Below are 19,848 nucleotides of genomic sequence, written 5' to 3' on the forward strand. Positions count from 1 at the left end.
AGAATGTCCCACTTTTCCTTAGGATGTCCCTATTTTAATTGAAGAAATGTCGGAGGGTATGGAGTCATGGGCGTAGCCAAGGGGGGGCAGCTAAATCTATAAAAATCAATAAAGATACATAGCAAACTGAGGTTCTGCTCTCCCAACAAAAATCCTGGCTCCTTTATGGAGTTATGCAATCCCAGAGTCAAGATAAGCAGCTATTCAACCTTTAGAAGACATCTGAAGACAGACCTGTGTAGGGAAGATTTTTTAACATTTAATGTTTTATTATGTTTTTATATATGTTGGAAGACGCCCAGAGTGGCTGGGACAACTGAGTTAGATGGGTGGGGAATAAAGACAATGATGATGATTGAATTTGTTGTTGTTGTTGTTTAGTCGTTTAGTCGTGTCCCACTCTTCGTGACCCCATGGACCAGAGCATGCCAGGCACTCCTGTCTTCCACTGCCTCCCACAGTTTGGTCAAACTCATGCTGGCAGCTTCAAGAACACTGTCCAACCATCTCGTCCTCTGTCGTCCCCTTCTCCTTGCGCCCTCCATCTTTCCCAACACCAGGGTCTTTTCCAGGGAGTCTTCTCTTCTCATGAGGTGGCCAAAGTATTGGAGCCTCAGCTTCACGATCTGTCCTACCAGTGAGCACTCAGGGCTGATTTCCTTAAGAATGGAGAGGTTTGATCTTCTTGCAGCCCATGGGACTCTCAAGAGTCTCCTCCAACACTATAGGATGAATAGGATGTCCCTATTTCCATCAGAGAAATGTTTGAGGGTATGCATACTGTCCAAAAACAATATTAAATACAGCATTTGGGTAGCCTATCTCTGTTCAGTGGTACCTTGGGTTACAGATGCTTCAGGTTACAGACTCTTCAGGTTACAGACTCCGCTAACCCAGAAATAGTACCTCGGGTTAAGAACTTTGCTTCAGGATGAGAACAGAAATTGTGCTCTGACGGCGCGGCGGCAGCGGGAGGCCCCATTAGCTAAAGTGGTGCTTCAGGTTAAGAACAGTTTCAGGTTAAGAACGGATTAAGTTCTTAACCCGAGGTACCACTGTACTTTTCCTTCTCTGAAGATCATTTGAAAGCATTTTGAGCAGGTTTTGTTTTTCTGGTGGGGGTGAATCTACTTATTTGCAATGGAAAGAGGCTCATAAGAACTGTTGCTGGAACCAGTAAGTACACTGAAGGCTTCTGGGAGTCCTGAACCTGAGGAAGGCGTCAAGTTGTATACCCTTTCCCCTGAGCTTGGATGGTCTGGCAGCACCTCTTACAGCAACCTCTTCCACAGAAACAAATAAGCACAGGATTATATTTAACTGTTTTCTGCAGAAGTTGTAGGTCACACCTCCAAACCTCTCAGTACGTGCTTATCCTCAAAGTGCACATGGAAACTTGTGCTTTTATGGTTAGGAGATAAGGATTACTATTAAATACAGGCAGTTGTCTGCTATGCTGAGCATAACCTTCAGAAAGGCTGCTGTTGTTGTTTTTTAGCTGTGAGAGCTTGAGGCACCTTTGCAGGATAGCACAGGGGAAATTGGTTAAGTCGGACATTTGTAGCTGTCAGTGAAGCAGTAAAACTGTCTTGGCAATACCACTTCAGAGGGCAGCTGGAAACTCTTGGGGCTGAATGCTTTTCCACACACAAAAATCACACTACGGTACATAGAAAAGCAGATAGAATCTGATTTTCTGACAGAGAAAGGAGTTTGGTTTTGGATTATTATTTTTTTAATGGAGGGCTATTCAGTTATGCAAACCCTCACCATGCACCTTGAAATTGTACAGGCCTGGATGGAAATTCACCACCTCAGTGAAACTAGGCCTCAGTTTTTATATTAAGCACTCTTCCTACAACATTATTCTTTCCAGGCAGATCGGCTGAAAATCAGATGTCGTTCTCTTTTTGCCCCATTAGATCCTTGTGTTTTCCCTCAGAGTCCCTAAAATACAGGCCAGTTCACAAAAAACAGCATCTCTGGGGAAGTGGTCTATTTGAATACCTGGGGGTGGGGGGTGGGAATACTCCATGAATAAAGAAGAATAACACACTGAGGGAGGTCAGACTGGACTCTTCTCCCTGACGCACTACTGTTCTATGTGCAGGATAGGTTTTTCAAGATTTTCAATATGCAAATATTCTTGTGAAGCCTGAGAAGCAAGACCAAGATGACTAGAGCTCAAGAAGAAGGGAATTGCAAGACAGGGGGGGTCTTTTGTTTTGATGATCAGGTATAGCCTAAAAACATGACAGGTCTAGGGATTAACAACTATGTTTTTCTGTGGATCTGTGCCTTCTCCTGTACAAGGCAATGGAACTATATTTTTCCCACCTGCCTTTCCTGAGGAATGGATTTATGCAATTTTTCTACCACTTTCTCCTGCTATGCAAATCAAAAGAGAGAGCTCTCTCTCCCAGGCTGCATACCCCAAAAATATGTTTGGGGGGCGAGTGAGAGAAGCACACTCTCACCAACGATTTGGGGGTAGCAGAGTTCTTGTTGGGGGGGTGTGATATTTCCTCACCCCCAAATGATAGTCTTCCCTTCGCACCCCCCATCAAACTTTAAAGCCACTCCGGAGGTGCTGCTATCCCCTCAAAGATCAAAAATTTATCTGAAAAGGAAATATATATATATATATATATAACTGCTTTTAGACTCCCCATTATAAAGAATGGGGAGGGAACAGAGCTAAATTCTTAACAGCTCTAATGCAGTTAGTCCCTATTAACAAACTGAATTGGACACAGAGCAGCTAAGAAACAAACTAGGCCGTTTCCCAAAGCAAGTTGAATCTTGCAGCCAGTACACACCCCTAGCATAGACTGCTAAAAATAGAGATGAGCATGGATCATATAACTTACTGAAAAAACTGCAAGTGAAAGCAGTATGCAGGCCAGAATTATTTTCCTGATTGTTGGTTTTTTAAAGGTTAACAACCATTGTGGTGTTAGGAACACAGGAAGCTTCCTTATACTGAGTCAGGCCATTGGTCCGACTAACTCAGTGTCGATGATACTGACTGCCATCAGCTCTCCAGGGTTTCAGACAGGATTCTCTCCCTGGAGATGTCAGGAATTGAACTTAGGGACTTTTGCATGCAAGGCGCATGGTCTACCACTAAGCTATGGCTCCTCCCCTTGCTAGGGATAGCAAATGTGATAGTGAATTTGTCTCAAAGTCAGTACTGCTGGCAACCAATTCAGAAGAGGTGAGCAGCTAAGATAAGAGAGAGCAAAAGATAAGAGAGAGCAACACTCATCTCAGACCCTCCAAGTGTCCCTATTTTCCAGGGACATCCTTTATTTAGAGAAGGCCGTCCCGATTTCTGGTTTGATCCCAGAATGTCCCACTTGAACTTTCATTGGAGTTAGTTGACCTCCAAGCCATCTGAAGGCAATCATCGGAGAAATGTTGGAGGGTGTGTACATCTGATGTCTTCTGGATGAAGCCTTATGAGGGCTTAGACCCAAACCAGATATTTTGTGGCAAACCTGTAGAACGTTGAAGAAATAGCAGGGAAAAAATAGCAAGTGGAGGCAGTGGCAGAGGAAGCTGTTCGGGCACCTGGGGCCGGTGCACCCAGGGGTGGGCAAAACACCGTGGGGCCTCCGGAGTCTGCCTGCCTCCTCCCACTCAGCCGCTCTACAGCCGGGGGAGAGGCAGCGAACAGACCGTTTGTGTAGCATAGAGCCTGCGCGTGCACAAGCTACCAAATCTCTCCCAGGAGAGACGCGTGCTACAGGCCCCGCGGTGAGTGCTGCCCGGCATTGTGTCACCCCCCCCCTCAGTGGTGACACCCGGGGCGGCCCGCACCTACCGTACCCACCTTCCTCCGCCCCTGAGTGGAGAAGGGTTATTTATCATCCCATTCACCTCTACTCCCCTCCGCTCTCCTCCCTCAATTACAGTGGTAAATCAGGTTACATACGCTTCAGGTTACAGACTCTGCTAACCGAGAAATAGTGCTTCAGGTTAAGAACTTTGCTTCAGGATGAGAACAGAAATCAAGCAGCAGCGGGAGGCCCCATTAGCAAAAGTGGTGCTTCAGGTTAAGAACAGTTTCAGGTTAAGAACGGACCTCCGGAACGAATTAAGTACTTAACCCAAGGTACCACTGTAAAAGGTAAAGGTAAAGGTACCCCTGCCTGTACGGGCCAGTCTTGACAGACTCTGGGGTTGTACGCCCATCTCACTTAAGAGGCCAGGGGCCAGCGCTGTCCGGAGACACTTCCGGGTCACGTGGCCAGCGTGACATCGCTGCTCTGGCGAGCCAGAGCCGCACACGGAAACGCCGTTTACCTTCCCGCTGGTAAGCGGTCCCTATTTATCTACTTGCACTTTGATGTGCTTTCGAACTGCTAGGTTGGCAGGCGCTGGGACCGAGCAGCGGGAGCGCACCCCGCCGCAGGGATTCGAACCGCCGACCTTTCGATCGGCAAGCCCTAGGCGCTGAGGCTTTAACCCACAGCGCCACCTGCGTCCCACTGTACCTTTCCACAACTGAGGTTTTCATATTTATGATAAGTGAGGAGAGTGGCAACACAAAAACAGGATTTTTCAGTTGTGGTTCCCCATTTGTGGAATGCTCTTGCCAGCTTTTCAGTGCTAGACCTTAATATGTTGTTTGTCTAGGTTTTTGATTATAAGTTTGGATCATATCTTGGAATAATTTGGACCTTTACTGTAGTGCTCCCTTTTAGTGGGATGGAATAGGATTTGTACTTTTTATAGTATTGCTGGATGAGCACTTTAATGATTTTTTTATTATTATTACTTATTGTGTCTTGTTTTCTTTGCTATTTGGTTTTTAATTGCTTTTTAACTGTTTTCTAGTCACTTTGAGACATCTTTTCATATACACAAATAAATGAATGCAACAGATGACAACAACAACAGCAGCTTGTGTGTAATTCAAGTCCATTTACAATACATGAAATTAGATAAAAGTTGCAAGAGACACAAACAAATTGGGTGATATCTAATGTTAATCATACTAAGAATAGATCTGTTGAAGTCAATTGAATTGTGTGACTCAAATTTATTTATTTCAATGGATTTACTGTAACACTGAATATCACTCATGGTTTTTTATGTAAGACAAGTGTATACATAATTGAGCATGTTGATAAGCAACTCAACTTACTTCACTGGAAGAAAGGCAAATATTTAAACATAGATATCAGACACGGGAGGGATGCGGGTGGCGCTGTGGGTTAAAGCCTCAGCGCCTAGGACTTGCCGATCGAAAGGTCGGTGGTTTGAACCCCTGCGGCGGGGTGCGTTCCCGTCGTTCAGTCCCAGCGCCTGCCAACCTAGCAGTTCGAAAGCACCTCCGGGTGCAAATAGATAAATAGGGACCGCTTACCAGCGGGAAGGTAAATGGCGTTCCTTGTGCTGCGCTGGCTCGCCAGATGCAGCTTGTCACGCTGGCCACGTGACCCGGAAGTGTCTGCGGACAGCTCTGGCTCCCGGCCTATAGAGTGAGATGAGCGGACAACCCTAGAGTCTGTCAAGACTGGCCCGTACGGGCAGGGGTACCTTTACCTTTACCTTTACCAGACACAGGTACACTGGAAAGTCTAAAAAAGGGAACTTGGATCTAGAAACTGAAATTAGCAGAAAAGACTAGAAAACAATCTAGGACGATAAATATTTTAAATGTATTTACCTACATGAAAAACAATATTTAAAATGCATCCACAGGTGGTATAATGCAGTAGTTTTCCTATATAAATAACTCCTTATTTTTGGATGTCTGAGTACAGTATAACAGCAGTACCTGTTACCACATATGATGGCTGTGTCCAAATGTTTATTTATTTTGAGGAAAAGGTGTTTCAGGAAAGAAAATTACTTCACAAAATGTATTATTTATCACCAGTTTGATAAATACTTATGATATCCAAATTAAAGAATTAATCATATGTTGACAACAGCAAGCTTAATCATATCAAGACTTTGGAAAGATTTTAAAGGAACAACAGTTGACAATAGCATTCAAAATTGTGTATCTTAGCAATGGCAAAAAAACCTAACACAGAAAGGAAAACTAGTCAAAGGACAACTTAAAATCGATAATATATTCACTGTTCGAATAGATATTTTTTTTCACTAATAAAAAAAGAAAAAAGCAGAACAGCTCCAGCAACCTTTATGTGGATTTGGAACTCAAGCCCTCTGAAGAAGTAAACTGACAAATTATGTGGGCTGATCTTCGAGATAAAGCAGGAATTCTTGAAGCTTGAGACAAAACAGAAATGCCTGTAAAGAAGCAAAAAGAATACATTTTTTTACATATATAAATGTTAACAGGGGCAGCTGAGAATTGTAGTCCAAAACATCTGGATGGCATCAGGTTGGGAAGACTGATTTATATATGAAAGTTAAAATATTAAATTAAATGATCAACGCAGACGCCACCCTCAACACAACCTAGGAGCTATTTTCACACACTTCTAGTCAGGAACTATTGCTGCTAGAATGCTTCCGAAAAATCAACCTCCCAGCATTTGCCTCCATCACTGGGTCCCACAGAAACAAGCTAGTTGCAAGTACAGTGGTACCTCGGGTTAAGAACTTAATTCGTTCTGGAGATCCGTTCTTAACCTGAAACTGTTCTTAAGCCGAAGCACCACTTTAGCTAATGGGGCCTCCTGCTGCTGCCGCACAATTTCTGTTCTCATCCTGAAGCAAAGTTCTTAACCCGAGGTACTATTTCTGGGTTAGCAGAGTCTGTAACCTGAAGCGTCTGTAACCCGAGGTACCACTGTAACTTTAAGTTTTATGATTTCCAAGTGCACTTTGTTGTTGTTGTTTAGTCGTGTCCGACTCTTCGTGACCCCATGGACCAGAGCACGCCAGGCCCTCCTGTCTTCCACTGCCTCCCGCAGTTTGGTCAGACTCATGCTGGTAGCTTCGAGAACACTGTCCAGCCACCAAGTGCACTTAATTATAACTAAAGTTAGCTGTCTTGTAGCTATATAGTTTTTAAATGGCTGTTTGTTTGTTTTTTTGGTTACTGTGGCAATGGTTGCCCTTGAGTAACACACATTTTGGAAAAGAAAAACAATCTGCATGTCCCTGCCCTTTCCTTTAGTAGGATCTTTCATGTTCCTGCTAATGTTATATCTTCTGGCTAGCCTGACGAACTAATGTGGTGTAAGGGCTTGTTTACCCCTGCTGCAATCCAGTCCTCCTACTACCGAGATTCCTTGCAAACATGCAGCATCTATTGGTCCATATCAGTGTAAACCATTGCTTTGATGGGCATCCATATTCTGCAAAATATTCATGAATATTGTGCATCCGTTTGTGACAGACAGAGCATCGAGTCATCATCTAATCATGGCAGGAAGGAGAAATGGCCAGTCAGGAGAAAGTGAGGATGGTAAAGAGATAATTTGACAACAGCCCTACTGGCCGGGCACCAATTCTCTCGGATACTCAGTAAAGCCACAGCAGCTTGCAGCCTCCCACCTGCCAACTTTGCCCCCCACTCTTCAGAATCAGTGCTGCAACAATAGCATCCACTCACGGATTGCCAGGGGATGAAATTAACGCTTTGGGCAGGTGGCTCTCTGCATCCGACAGGCAATACATTCACACTTCCCTTCTGTTACTCAGTATGTCCTGTTGACTTCTTCACTTTCAGGTATGGTACCCAAAAGAAGTTGGATACGAGGCCACAGCATTGTTCATTGGGCAAGGGCCCATGCTTCATCCTCCTCCCGAGGCCATGGACTCAGTTTGCCATCAGATGTCCAGATTACATGGTTTGGAGTGATGGGAGCAGCTGATGCCTCTCTTGCCATCCATAATCAAGGCATCCAGTCCACCTGATCTCTTAGTCATCCAGAAAGGTGAGAAGACCTTGGTCCTAGGAAGGGCATAGGCCTCATCTGGGCCATCGTTGCAGAACTGGGCTCTCTTAATGGATTTTACCCCCCAAATGACTGTCTGCTGGTCCAAACTATTGGAGAGGTGTCAGTGGTGGGATATCCCAGCTCCCTCAAAAATCAACAAGGTTAACCATACAATCGGGTGCAAAGGAGAGGCTATAGGTGGAAGGGTGATATGGCACCCAAACAGCACTTATGTTCAGGTTACCTGTCTGATGTCATTGGCAATGATGTGTGGCTCAATGACATCCCTGCTTTCCCCCGGGTAACCCATGGTTAAGCAGTGAATTGGAGTGAACAGCAATAAGGTTTCCTGCAGATTGATGCTTATTCTGATTTATCGCTAAAGAGCGGTTTTCCAGAGGAAGGCAGCGGGACAAAGGCAGAACCACTCAGGCCCATGCTTTCTAGGAAATGTGGTTAAGCCCTTAATCAAACATTTAGTCAATCTCTCTTTCCCATCCTGTCTTCCTCATATATTGGGGTTAGAACTGAGTGACTGACGTTCTGTAAAAAAAAAAAAAAAAGGTTTTCTTTGTGCAAAAAACCCAGAGAACATATCTTTACCTAGTTCATGCTTTGATGCAAAAATACAAATACATCTGTTTCTTAAGGCAAAAGAAATATGAAGTGGTTCAGACTAAGACAATGAACAGAAACAGGAGTGAATGGTGGGAACTGTTACTGACTATGCAGTCACACCGGCTTGTTCCCCAAGCTACGGTATATCTTGTGATCAACTAGTACAGTTTACACCAAATCCTGCATTGACAAAATTTGGGACAGTGTACTGGCATACAGTTCTTTCCTGCCATTTAAAATTGAGTGTGATGTGCCCGTATAATGTCTCAAAGAATGATTCACCCATGTGATCCATTCATACAACTTACTACAGTGGTACCTTGGGTTAAGTACTTAATTTGTTCCGGAGGTCCGTTCTTAACCTGAAACTGTTTCTGTTCTCATCCTGAAGCAAAGTTCTTAACCTGAAGCACTATTTCTGGGTTAGCGGAGTCTGTAACCTGAAGCGTATGTAACCTGAAGCGTATGTAACCCGAGGTACCACTCTAATATAATTCTGCACTTCCAGAACCCAAATAGCCACTATCTTTTAGGCTCTTAAAAACAGAGGATCTATTTTATTTTATTTTTTGTCCCAGTAGCCCAGGATGTCCTTACACTCTACAATGCACCTTAAGAGGCAAATCCAATTATGACTGCAAAAGATCTGTATTCCAGTTTAATATGCTTATAAACTGCAGGCTTCAGAGCAACTGCACCACTCCTAACTCCTTGCTTTTTAACATTCTACCTGATGAAGGGCTCTGGAGATCTTGAAAACTTGCTCACTATTTTGTGGCAGTTCAGTTGACCCTGATAAAAGGAATGCCTTATTGTGTGTTTTGGTTCCCGCCAAATGTACTTAACAGCTACTTGTTCTTCTGTAAGTTTTAACTTTTAAGCAGGAAGGGAGTTGAAACATTTCCTTATTGTTGCCTTAACTAAAACAGGATGTAAAATGGATAGCCGCTGCATGCCTTAAACAATATATGGTCTCCAGTTGCAAATCATCTTGCCATGGGTCTGGAGTTGATAATAATGGGTAACAGAATACGCAATGCTTGCACATCCAAATTAGAAGCTTATTTCCCCCTGGGAATTTTTATTAGCCACTGAGAGGGCCAGAGGTATAGCAGTGAAAGAGACGTCACAAAAACTGTTATCAGCTGACTTATTCTTTATCAGTAAACTGCAGATGGCAGCTCTTTTGCGTGGTGGCTTAGGGTCTTTCCAAGCTCCCAAGAACAGGCTTGGCCAGCACTGCTATGCTGCAGAAGGTGAAGCAAGTAACCTGCTTCAGGCAGAATCATTGGAGGTGGGGGGAGATACATGAAGGCAGGTGCTGAAATCAGAAAGGTGCAAAGACACTTTTGACAGTAGTGCCTCTAGCCAGGAAATGGGGGGTACCATTTGGGCTCCATTGTAGGCAGCAATGTGTCCTGGGATGGCACTGAGAAGAGATGGGGTGCTTCCTGGCAAGCACCTCCTAATGTTACCCAATCCTGACTCCTCTGCTATAAACGACAAGTGGAAAGGCAATGGACTTTCCACGCTGCATAAGGTTAAGTGCTATGTCTGCATGTATAGATAGATAATGTCAGATTTTTAGCCAGCTGCAAAACCAAGAACAAGAACATAAGAATTGGGGTCCGTTCCAAGGAATACAGGTAAATTGGCTGAATGTACATCAAGTTTGTTACTTATAAAACAATAAATGCTCTTAGACAACTTATACCCTTTGAGCAAATATTGCAAGAAAACTCAGTCCTCAAAAGGTTTAGATTCTAGAATTATTCTTATTCTTGTTATTATTCACTACCCACCTTTCATCCTAAGGTCCCAGGGGCAGGTTACAACATTAAAAAATGGAATGATGATACAATAGATATATTGCGCTAAATGTTTAGGTTTAGTAAACATTGGGATTCAATTAGAACTTGTATAACTGGGATATGTTATAAGACAGTCTATGTGTATTAGAAAGGGAGTTATGCAAGGGGTTTGAGCTGTTTAATTCGTGTTGTTGTGTGAAGACTGTGTGTCAGACCTTGAGAATGTTAACAAGATCCATGTGCATTGGAATGTCTGGACCTACTTCTGAGGATCAGCAATTAGCATGGGAAGAGTTACTTAACCTAGGCAAATGTCTTGAGTGTGTACCAGTCTTTAATCCTAGTCAATCAACAAGTGTTGATGAAGTCCGGAACTCCTTTTTTCAGTGAGGGCCTGGGGAGATTAACTATTAGTACTGCAAAGCATCAAAAGGACTGGCCATTAAAATGCAACTGAATGAAGGAGGCTTAGTTGTTAGAAACAGCAGAAATCAGGAGAGATGCCTTAGAGACTGAGTGTTGCACTTCTGTGGGGAACAAGCCCCTCTTGAAATGACCATGCTGTAGGATCTGGGACTCCTTCCATGTAGGCTGAAGGTGCAAAGATGTGAATAAATCCTATTTCTTAAAGCTATGACAAGTCTCCGTCTCGCCTTCAATTCTCCAAAGGAGCACAGGCCCTGGCTGAGTACCTGGAACCCCCTGGAATCTTCCTACCTCTCAGCAGAGAGCAGGGGTGGTACTCAACTTTTGTAACAATATATTGGTGGGTGAGAAGGCCAATGAAATCAGCATCTGTCAATATAAGGGGACACTTGCTGAAGCTAGCCCATAGGTGGCCATAGTCATCAGTTGAAATAGCCAACATTAAATAATTTTGGACATTGAATTGCTAGAGAAGATGTTCTAACAGCAGTACGTGCTATCGCTCAGTAGGAGAACATGTGATTTGCTTTTGCAAAGGATCCCAGATTCAATCCCAACCATTTCCTTGTAGAACTTGAAAAGGCCCATTTGATTCAGTCCAGTGAAGAATAATATGTATTCCATCTGAGCAACAAACTGTATTATGTTCCTAAATAAAAGAGTTCAGGTTCAAGAAATACACGTGGTGTTTTTTTAAAATACCCTAGGAGGTGATTACTAAAGAGGAGGGATAAAACATCAAGGATGCAGTGAATTTTATGTTCTCCAACTCATCCCCCTTTTAGGTAATCACATCCTAGGACATTTCTACAAACGAGACTTATATTGATTTTGCATTATATAAGCCGCCAATACAAATGTAAACCTGACGTTGACTGCCAACAGCAGATATTTGATTACTATTCTGAATTCTTTCCTCTATCAAATAAAAAAGAACAAGAGAGTCTGAAATGTATTTCATGGAGACCTGTGCATTTCCCTCCTTAGTAGTTAGGTCCCACTGAATTTTCTGCCTTTGTGCATTCACCTGGGAATAATCTCCATGGTACATAGTTTGTATGAACATGCTTATGACTGCACTGTTTGTGTTTCTCTAAACCAGTGGTTCTCAACCTTCCTAATGCTGTGACCTTTTAATACAGTTCATCATGTTGTGGTGATCCCCCAACCATAAAATTATTTTCGTTGCAACTTCATAACTGTAATTTTGCTGCTGTTATGAATCATAATGTAAATATCTGATATGCAGGATGTATTTTCATCGTTACAAATTGAACATAATTAAAGCATAGTGATTAATCACAATAACAATATGTAATTATATATTGTGAAATATTTATTTCTAATTACAAATAAACGAAATTTTGTCTTGAAGCATGGTGTAGCATGGGTAACAGTCTTAATATAACAACAGTAAACTACATTGCTACATTTTGTGACAGTATGCGTAAAAAGCCAACGTCAGTACAAAGGTTGAGATTGCTTCTTTCTCACCAGATCAGAAATTCTCAGGGCAGTCTTTGCAAGAGCACAACAAAGATCATCTTCCACAACAAGTCTACTTCTGTATTTAGACTTGATAACCAACAAGCTGGAAAACCCTGTTTCACAAAGATATGTTCCTGGAAATGGAAGGAGGCGCAACACAGTCTCAGACAGAACAGGATATGACTGCAAATACTTGAATTTTGTAACTGGCATTGTAGAGAAATCAGTTCTCGCTGCATCGCTGTTAATAAGTTCAATGTACTGTCTCAGGAACACCTTCAACTTTGACTGTGAATGGGCTTCTGACAAGTGCAAATGGGGTGTCAGGTAGATTTGGAACGTTCAATGAAATTTTGCCTGCAAGCATGTGCAAGTGTTCTTTCACAGAAATTATCATCGTAATCCTTTTGTCTGGTTCAATGTCATGTTCCTCAAAGAAAGCAGATAAGGTAGGCAACATTTAATTTTATTTTCATCCATTTTTTTTTGCCAAAGCTGAAGTTTCATTTGGAATGATCGGATCTTTTCAGACAAATCGAGGCATGTTGAATTTGGTCCTTGCAGTGATAAATTTAACTCATTCAAGATGACAAAGATGCACGATTTCTGTTCTCATCCTGAAGCAAAGTTCTTAACCTGAGGTAATATTTCTGGGTTAGCGGAGTCTGTAACCTGAAGCATATGTAACCTGAGGTACCACTGTAGCTGCTTTCAACACAGCAGCTGCTCTCTGCACAGTAGCTGTTCTCAGTAGCTGTTCTACACAGTAGCTGTGACGGGTCCGCATAAGTACATTATGGCGCCAATCCTATCACATACACCTGTATTTGTATGGGGTTATGTGATGGGGTTGGCACGGTGATGTCCATAGCTGTCAACTTTTCCCTTTTCTTGCAAGGAATCCTATTCGGAATAAGGAAATTTCCCTTAAAAAAAGGAAACATTGACAGCTATGATGATGTTATCATGCCGGGTATTCGGTTGTGGGCGTATCTGCCTGTGGGTGGACCCGCCTGGAGACGGACAGAGGAGCGATGTCTCTGTTCCTAAGACCATTGGAAATATGTGTTTTCCAATGGTCTTAGGCAGAGGTCGGCAACCTAAGGCCCATGGGCCGGATACAGCCCTTGAGCCTCCCGGAACCAGCCCATGGCCGGGTCCGTGGATTGACAAGGGAATCCATGGTTGTTGTTTTTTTGTGGCACAGGCACCGTTTCCCCCCCGCTGACATTTTCCTTCCTCTCCCTCCTTGCGGCAGAACCTCCCCCTCCTCCCAGTGTAGCAAATCGCCGGCCAATCGCCTGCCAAGGTTTGAGGCCCTGGCCAATGGGCGAGCGGCAGATGCGCGTGGCCAAGAGGAGGAAGGGGGCTGGGCTTAGCTGGCCAAACGCATTTCCCACAGTTCCTCATTGGAGCAAGCTGTTTGCCGCTGCCGCTGTCTGTGCCGCTGCCACTCTGCAAAGCGCGGCTCCTGTGCCTGCCCTTGCGAGCGGCAGAGGCTGTTGGCGGCGGAGGAGCCCATCCTCAAAAAGCTTGCTGAACCCTGGTCTTAGACGACCCCTGCGAAAAGGTCATTCGATCCCCAAAGGGGTCGCAAGCCACAGGTGCTCTAAACAATGCCAATACAATCCATGGACAGGGTTTACCCAGAGAAAACTTCCTGATAAATTACACTCAAAAGGAGAATAACAACTTCCGCTGATTTTGAAGCACATCTTGTATTCCTCATGCAGCTGCTCACTCCATACAAAAATGAAATTTAATTGAGCTGTTATGCTGCAGGCAACAGTTTCAAATTCTTGCCAATCAATCCTAATTTAATCATGTGCCATCCTGTTGAATGCTTGCATGCCAGCACAGTGGTGAGAGAGATTGCTTTTCCAGAGGCAATTTATGACATAGATGAAATGTGTTTGTCTTTAGGCAACGGTTCCCCGCCCCCAAGAAAGCTTATCTAATCATTCCCTAAATTTTGTTTGGATTTTGGGCACAGTTCAACTCTCTATATATAACCTTCTTATGAAAATAACAGCACATTTATGGGCAAATAGCAGTCAGGTAGGAGGTGATTTTTAACATAAAACCAGTGCAGGGTCTACTTAGATCAGGAACACATTCCAGATTAAAGGTTCTCCAGTTCTTTCTCCCCTCCAAAATAAAAGCAACCAGTTCTTCTATTTAAAACATGTGATGGGACATCGCATACAGTTTGGCCCTAAAAGCTCCCAAGGGCCTCAGAATATAAGATACTGACTTTAGCTTTTATAAGTGTGTCCATAATTTATATTATTTAAATACTGCTAAAATATTTATGCTAGCCATAAAGAATCAGAACTGGTCACCACAATATTGTTGCATGCCACCCTCAATTTTTGAGCAGTACAAGATTCCAGGGAGTTCCACGTACACTGACTCAGTTTGTGTTTCCTTTTGGAAAATGAGACACAGTGGGAGACTGTGGTGTCTTTACGATATATGGTTTATTTACACGTATCTACAACTTGGGCTGGTTCCCAGCATGGCATTCCAAGAGGGTCTCTTGCCTTCTCCCATAGCTGCACCCCTGGATTCAAACAAACATCAGCCACTGTGCTGCAGCTCCTGTTTACCTGCTTCTCCACTGCCTACCCTAAGCTTCTAACTCACAATTAGCTTTTAAAACTTGGCTTAATTAAAGGATTAGAAGTGTCTGGCACATATCCCTTTATTGTCGTAGTCGTTCTCCTCTGCGCACATTCCAGCTTGTCAACATCCTGCTTAAATTGTGGTGCCCAGAACTGGACACAGTACCCCAGGTATGGTCTAACCAAGGCTGAATAGAGCAGTACAAATCCTTCCCTTGATTGGGGACACTATACTTCTGTTGACGCAGGTGGCGCTGTGGGTAAAACCTCAGCGCCTAGGACTTGCCAATCGCATGGTCGGAGGTTCGAATCCCCGCGGCGGGGTGAGCTCCCGCCGTTCGGTCCCAGCGCCTGCCAACCTAGCAGTTCGAAAGCACCTCCGGGTGCAAGTAGATAAATAGGGACCGCTTACCAGCAGGAAGGTAAACGGCGTTTCCGTGTGCGGCTCTGGCTCGCCAGAGCAGCTTCGTCACGCTGGCCACGTGACCCGGAAGTGTCTGCGGACAGCACTGGCTCCCAGCCTCTAGAGTGAGATGAGCGCACAACCCCAGAGTCTGTCAAGACTGGCCCGTACGGGCAGGGGTACCTTTACCTTTTTTACTTCTGTTGATGCAGCCTTGAACAGCAACAGCTTTTAAATAGTATCACACTGTTTTCTCATGTTAAGCTTGTGTTCTGCTAAACTCCTTAGATCCGTTTCACATGCTGGGTCTTAGTAATCACAGCATTTTTTTCTAAGTGTTCACAGACTGACTGTTGAATTATCTGTTCTAGGACCTTTCCTGGTATTAATGTCAAGCTCACCAGTTAGTAGATACCTGGGTCTTATTTCCCCCCCTTTTTGAAGGTGGGGGCAGCATTTGCCCACCTCCAGTCTGCGAGGATCTCACCTGTTCTCCAAGAATTCTCAAAGATTATAGACAGAGGCTCGTTTAGTACCCTTGGGTGCGGCTCATCAGGTCTTGGAGAGTTGAATTCATTTAAAGTAGCTAAGTGTTCCCTTAGGGAAGCGGGTGGCGCTGTGGGTTAAACCACAGAGCCTAGGACTTGCCGATCAGAAGGTTGGCAGTTTGAATCCCCATGACGGGGTGAGCTCCTGTTGCTCGGTCCCTGCTCCTGCCAACACAGCAGTTCGAAAAGACGTCAAAGTGCAAGTAGATAAATAGGTACTGCCCTGGCGGGAAGGTAAACGGCATTTCCATGCGCTGCTCTGGTTTGCCAGAAGCAGCTTCGTCATGCTGGCCACATGACCTGGAAGCTGTATGCCGGCTCCCTCGGCCAGTAAAGCGAGATGAGCGCCGCAACCCCAGAGTCGGTCACGACCGGACCTAATGGTCAGGAGTCCCTTTACCTTTACTTAATGCCAGGCACACTTGATTACATCAAGGCAGGCTACAAAAGCCATAGGTGGGAGGGGCCTGGTGAGCTTCTGCCCAGATCAAAGGACCTGATGCTGGGAGACCGACGGTTGGGATCTTTCTCCTGCTGCTCTACCTGGGACTCCGGGCAGCTGAAGGGGAGATTGGGTGGCCCCTGTCAGGTACGTTTTGTGTTGTGCTTTGTATGTTTGTTTGTTTGTTTGTTTGTTTGTTTGTGAATAAAACTCTTTTGGTTCCCCTTCCACCTCCTCATTCCTTTTGTCCTGATATTCTTGGAAAGAACTGCTGCATTTGGCAGCACATAGTTGCCGAATGTTTTCAGAAGTCGAATGGACGTCTGGAACAGATTCTGTTCAACAACCAAGGTATGACTGTATACAACTTTCAGAAGGTTTTTTTATGTTTAATGTTTTAAATTTTTTTTATACATGTTGGAAGTCACCTAGAGTGGCTGGGGCAACCCAAACACATGGGCAGGGTTTGCCAGAAGCGGCTTAGTCATGCTGGCCACATGACCTGAAAGCTGTACGTCGGCTCCCTCGGCCAATAAAGCGAGATGAGCGCCGCAACCCCAGAGTCGGCCACAACTGGACCTAATGGTCAGGGGTCCCTTTACCTTTAAGTGTTCCCTTACTACCTGTTTTCTTATCTTGGGGGAAGACAGGGGCAAAGTAGGTGTTGAGCAGTTCTCATTTTTCTTTGTCACCCAATAGCATTTCTTAGTCTTCTCCATGTCAAGGACCTTGCTTCATCCTCTTGCTTTGAACATAGCCGAAGAAACCTTTTTAAAATTATGTTTGACCTCTCTCACAAGCCTGAGCTCATTCTGAGCTTTGGCCCACCTGATCTTCTCCCCGCAACTGTTGGCTACTTATGTATACTCTTCCTTCGGGTTTTCCCCTTTCTTCCATTTCTTATACATGCCCATCTTAAGTCTCAGCTCATCTGTAAGCTCCTCATGCAGCCACACCAGTTTCTGTAGATGCATCCCACTTTTATTTATTGGTGAGGTTCCATGTTGAACTTGACAGATTAGAGAACTGGGCCAAGACAAACAAGATAAATTTTAACAGGGAGAAATGTAAAGTATTGCACTTGGGCAAAAAAAATGAGAGGCACAAATACAAGATGGGTGACACCTGGCTTGAGAGCAGTACATGTGAAAAGGATCTAGGAGTCTTGGTTGACCACAAACTTGACATGAGCCAACAGTGTGACGCGGCAGCTAAAAAAGCCAATGCAATTCTGGGCTGCATCAATAGGAGTATAGCATCTAGATCAAGGGAAGCAATAGTGCCACTGTATTCTGCTCTAGTCAGACCTCACGTGGAGTACTGTGTCCAGTTCTGGGCACCACAGTTCAAGAAGGACACTGAGAAACTGGAACGTGTCCAGAGGAGGGCAACCAAAATGGTCAAAGGCCTGGAAACGATGCCTTATGAGGAACGGCTAAGGGAGCTGGGCATGTTTAGCCTGGAGAAGAGGAGGTTAAGGGGTGATATGATAGCCATGTTCAAATATATAAAAGGATGTCACATAGAGGAGGGAGAAAGGTTGTTTTCTGCTGCTCCAGAGAAGCGGACACGGGGCAATGGATCCAAACTACAAGAAAGAAGATTCCACCTAAACATTAGGAAGAACTTCCTGACAGTAAGAGCTGTTCGACAGTGGAATTTGCTGCCAAGGAGTGTGGTGGAGTCTCCTTTGGAGGTCTTTAAGCAGAGGCTTGACAACCATATGTCAGGAGTGCTCTGATGGTGTTTCCTGCTTGGCAGGGGGTTGGACTCGATGGCCCTTGTGGTCTCTTCCAACTCTATGATTCTATGATTCTATGAACTGTTGATAACACGCACCTGTGCCATTATTCGGCCCTGTTCACCTCTGAAACAGGACAAGCATGCTTTCTTAGTTATTGACCTGTAGCGAAGGCTGTCTTGCCATTTTTTCTGTTTCTGATATTACAGAGCTGTGCTGCCACCCAGTGGATGTTTCCTATGACATCCTCATCATCATCATTTACCTAATACTAAACTTGATAGTCCTATGCCTATCAAATGCAGTCAAATGGGGCACCTTACAAGCAAGAAAGGTAGGGGGTTGCATATATTTAAGGGGCACCCAGGTATGTAGAAAAATATTAGCTTGTAAATGTAAAAAATAATAATAATGGAGCAGTGGACCCAAACAGCTTGTGGAGGACTGAGCATGCAACGCTGAGAACAGCTAAACATCAACTGAAGAACTTTGGCTATGTACACATACCATATATTTGAAGTCCTTTAAAGTGCATGACTCACCCCAAATAATCCTGGAAACTGAAGTTTGTTCAGAGTGCTGGGAATTGTAGCTTTGTGAGGGATGAGGTACAGCTCCCAGGATTCTTGGCAGATGCATTAGATGTATGGTGTGTATACAGGTAAATAAAGAAAAAGGAATAGGAGGAGAGAAGTGGCCTCATCAAGCCCCAGGTAGCTAGAAGTATTCTAGAATGAGAGAGGTGAAAATAGAGTCAGAAGATACACCTGAGATGTGTCAGGCCTTAACCATCCCCACCAGCTTTCACTGCAGCATAGGATGGAGGAGAAGGAAGTAAATACCCTCCTGCACCAGACTCAGACAGTCCGAGTTGGACCTCTGCTAACCCAGCCCCAAACCTCAGCCATCAGCTTTATCGGGCTTTTGTGCTAAACAGTAGAAAATTGCTGAGTTTGGGGAATAGGTGAACTGGAAGTTACTCATTTAGCCCCCACATTCAGCAGCCTTAGGCTTTTGCACTGTGGGTAGTGGAAATTAACCAGTTCTTTATCCCCCTGCATTTCATCTCAGGCCTCCAACCTCCTACTTGCAAAGCTGGTATTACCAGGTAGTTGAAACAGGGCCACCCACTGGCAAGGTACATCAGAAGCTGCTTTATACTAGGAGGTCGTGCTGGGTGTTCACTTGGCTCCATGTTGTCTACCCTGACTACCCTGATTGGCAGCAGGTCTCCAGGGTTTTGAGCAGGGTTCCCCCCACCCTCACGTCTTTCCTGGTTCTTTTTAAACTGGGGGTGTTAGGAATTGAAGCTGGAATCTTTTGTATGCAAAGCAGGGGCTGTTCTACTGAGTGATGTCCCATCCTGAGCTATGGTACCCAGGGCATGGTGCCACAGTGGAGCTCTGGCTCAGCTGACCCCAGGCCTACTATATCCAAGACCTGTAAGTGATGCTCCTGCAAAAGCAATTTATTGGCAGAGGGAGGCACACAGAATGTATAAAGGGAGGTAGAAGATGTGAAGGGAAGCATCTCAGAAGATAAAGGAAAGCAGTGGAGGGGATACATCTTTCAGTGACATACCCTTCAACATTTCTCTGATGAAAGTAGGGATGTCCTTTCCCTCCTCCTCCTCCTCTGTTATTATTATTACTATTATTACTATTGCTCCCTGCCCATGTGTTTGGGTTGCCACAGCCACTCTAGGTGACTTCCAACATGTATAAAAAAAATTTAAAACATTAAACATAAAAAAACCTTCTGAAAGTTGTATACAGTCATACCTTGGTTGTTGAACAGAATCTGTTCCAGACGTCCATTCGACTTCTGAAAACATTCGGCAACTATGTGCTGCCAAATGCAGCAGTTCTTTCCAAGA

The 19,848-nt window shown here is 44.3% G+C and overlaps 2 protein-coding genes across 2 annotated transcripts in view; both read left to right on the forward strand.

The window, feature by feature from the left end:
* The window catches only part of LOC307206522 (uncharacterized protein), a 156,439-nt gene that overhangs the window by 92,436 nt on the left and 44,155 nt on the right, over positions 1-19,848 (forward strand). The window lies entirely within an intron of this gene.
* The window catches only part of LOC307206420 (olfactory receptor 6V1-like), a 32,512-nt gene continuing 20,460 nt past the window's right edge, over positions 7,797-19,848 (forward strand). The window contains exon 1 of the mRNA XM_079959694.1: positions 7,797-7,868. The gene's annotated coding sequence lies outside the window, so the exon portion shown is untranslated. The remainder of the gene's footprint in view (positions 7,869-19,848) is intronic.

The sequence above is a fragment of the Podarcis cretensis genome (genome assembly GCF_951804945.1).
Source record: "Podarcis cretensis genome assembly, chromosome: 17".
NCBI classification, from domain to species: Eukaryota; Metazoa; Chordata; class Lepidosauria; order Squamata; family Lacertidae; genus Podarcis; species Podarcis cretensis.